The sequence below is a fragment of the Atta colombica genome, unplaced genomic scaffold, assembly GCF_001594045.1.
Source record: "Atta colombica isolate Treedump-2 unplaced genomic scaffold, Acol1.0 scaffold163, whole genome shotgun sequence".
Taxonomy (NCBI): Eukaryota; Metazoa; Arthropoda; class Insecta; order Hymenoptera; family Formicidae; genus Atta; species Atta colombica.
Genome location: NW_017259254.1, coordinates 884,250 through 887,859, shown reverse-complemented (window position 1 = coordinate 887,859; position 3,610 = coordinate 884,250).

Here is a 3,610-nt window from a genome sequence, read left to right as displayed (position 1 = left end):
AAATTCGTACGTTCGCGAGATTCACAAGTTTCGAATGTCCGTTAAGGTTATATGCATATTTAATGAATATTGTACAAAACGTTTATGCACATATTATACGTTATTGCATTCTGAAATTATAGCAATGTAATGTTTTCCGAGTTACAACATTTTAAGCACACAATTTTAACATAAAGATGACGTATATATATATATATATGTATGTATGTATAATGTGTACTATTTTTTTTTTAATTCCTTGTATTATTTTACACTTATTTGTATACATATTACTGATGAATTAACAACAAAAATTCTAATATAACGCATATAATATTGATCTCGTTTTTACATAAAAGACATTTTATGGTTATTAATTATTGTTGCTTATTTCAATGCACTAACTTTAACCTGATCTTTTATAACTTATCCATATGTAGTAACTGGATTTTATATCAGTTAAAGTAGCAATATGATGTAAGATCCAAATACATTTTACATCAAGAAATAAAAAAATTTTATTTCATAATTATTTTAAAATCGCGTTCAGAGTTTTGCATAATTTAAAATTTATTAAATTTTAATATAATAAATCATACAAAAAGATGATTCTAATAGTACAAAATACAATAGGAATATATTTATTGAAGGAAATTTATTCCTTTCGGATCTTACATCGTTCATCTGAATTTTTCATCTCCGCATGTTTTGAGATGAGATTCAGCAACAAATCGTTCGAATCGTTAAAAATACGTACATGAATTGAATTTTGTCGATTTAATAATTTTCTGTCATTTACTTTTACATTAAAGTTTTATTGATAACATTATAAAGTTTATATTAAAAAATTTAATCTAATTTTATAATATTGGAGACTCTTAAAATCAAAATGTTGTTGACATGATTTTTTTAATTTAGATATATTTTTAGTTGAATATTTATATTTTTAATTTTGAATAAACGCGATATTTATTCGTATATTAATTGATAATTGTTTATATTAATATTTATTTAATTTCATTAATATAATGACTCTTTCACGACGCGTTCGCGTTTCGCGCATCGTACGAAAGCGTAAAATTTTACGCTTATTGCTGGCGATGATAGCCGGCAACAATCGGCAATACAAAACACCAAAAAGGAGTATTTCTCCTTGTTACCGATTTCTGGCATATCAAGCCAGAATATTGGCCAGGAACAACGAAAGGTAAGTTCAATCTGGCCAGAAGAAAGAAGAGAATCTGTATACGAGGTAGGTTGGTGTAGTACCAATCTAAGTTTTTAAAAGATAAACTGGATATTCGGGAGGGTAACTTACTTGCAAATTGCGAGTTTTTATATTTTTTAAATTATTACTTATTTAAAACACAAAAAAAAACAACAAACAACAGGGCTAATGAGAGTCAACGCAGATAAAGCACAAATTTTGTAAATTTTTTTTTAATCTACATAACTTGCACTTGATTATCTGCGCTGACTCTCATTAGTCCTTTATATTTGTTAATTTTTGTTTTGTATTTTAAAGATTGAAAGCTTGTTTTAATTATTACTGTTTATTACTTATTTATTATTAGTACACTGAAAATAAGGATTTACTGTTGCAACAAATTAGATGGTAAAATATGATATAACATTTTTAATTGATTGTAGCAGCCAATTTTTAGTTGTGTTAACCTATCGAAATCCTACACTGACATTGCGGATAGGCTAACACAACCAAAAATTGGCTGCTGCAAACAAAAATTGGCTGTTATAGCCAATTAAAAATGCTATATTTTACTATCTAATTTGCTGCAGCAGCCAATTTTTTTTTCAGTGTATGATCGCGATTCATCCCTGAATTTATCAGCGATAGAACATGATTAGACATTGACTGCATTCAGCGAAAAAAGTAGCTTTGCAACTGTTGTAAAATTTTTCAAATATGATTGGTTTAGACATTTAAAATCCATAAGAAATCAAAGCAAGAACCAATTACATTAAAGAATTTTACAACAATTGAATAGCTATTTTCTCTGATAAATGCATTAACGTATTATATTCGCGGTTATTGCTCATTTATGAAGTAAGTAATGTAGGTATACACGGGTGAAGATAGATATACCCAAATAGGCAAATAAATAAAAATACGGGTAGGTAGGACAATACGTATGAATAGGTAGGGACGATAAGTATGGATAGATAGAAATAAACACATTATATAATATACATACTTGATAATTGGAAAGAAGGAATTAAAAATTGAATAAAATTTTTAATTAATTTTAAGTTTTATTTAATTAGGGAAGATTGAAGTCAAAAATAACAAGAGTAAGTTGTAATACTTATATAATAAAATGTTATAAACAAAATATGCAAATGTAAGGAAGAGACAGAAGTTTAATAAATATATTATAAACTTTTATCTCTTTCTTATGGTTTTGCATTTTATAACGTTTTTATATAACTGTTACAATTTACCCGTGTTACTTTTTTTGATTCCAGTTTTCCTTATCAGAGCATCCCGTTATTCCAATTATCAAATGTAAAAATAAAATTAATTAATTTCAAATTTTATTTTTCAGCTACCCTGAAATTAAACTTTTTTATAAAATTCTATATCCAAATTATGTAACGCGTTATATTGTATATTGTAATGAATCGTATTGTAAATAAATGTATATATTTATAATATTGGATTGTTCGGAAAGTTCGTGCCGATTAATTTATATAATTTAATAAATATACACTAAAATTTAAATCTTTTGCGTTTCAATTTTCTTTCAACATCGGTACGAACTTTCGAGACAACCCAATAGTATTAGGTATGTATTATAAAATTCATGTAAACTCTCTCTGTATCCAGACAAATGCTATCATATATACTTATTTTTATAATTTGCCAACATTTGGTTACTAATAAGTTATTCATTTACTGGAATATATATATCCGTATTGAATATCTGTTTAATATAAATAGCATTTGTTTTGTCGCAATAAATCAAATTGTTGCGTAATTTAAATGTAAATATACGAAATCATCGAAATATATAATAACAAAAATTTTATTAATATAATAAGTTTAATAAATATTTAATTTTTATTTTTTTTTAAATTGAATTTTATTTTGAATTAAAAAGTCATTAATAATTTTAAGTAACTTTTAATTCAAATTTTTATGTTAAAATAATCGTCAATTTTTCTTCGTATTTATTAATCTACAAATTTATTAAATAAGTCATGAAGATTGGAGTTTTAACTGAGGCAAATTAAATATTAACTTTTTGCTTGCTTTTTGACATTTACATTTTTAATATTATAGAATTACAAGTATATTTTAGTGATCAATTTATTGTATGCCTCATCGCTGTCCTTCGCGTCAATGTCAGTAATTGCGTGCTTTGTACCAATGGAAATTCCAAATTATTTTCATCATGGAGAGTTACTTCTCATCGCTTTTTATAAAGTCCATTAGCGAAATCTAATTTGGACTCTCTTCGGAGATTCTTATACAGGACCAGAATTAATCCTGAGTTTTCTTGTCTGCAATTATTAGAAGTAATAATTTTATCAATGAGTCAATGATAATTGCTATATATTTTAAAGTCAAGTTGCGAAATTATAATTTAATGGTATATTTTAGCATACAATT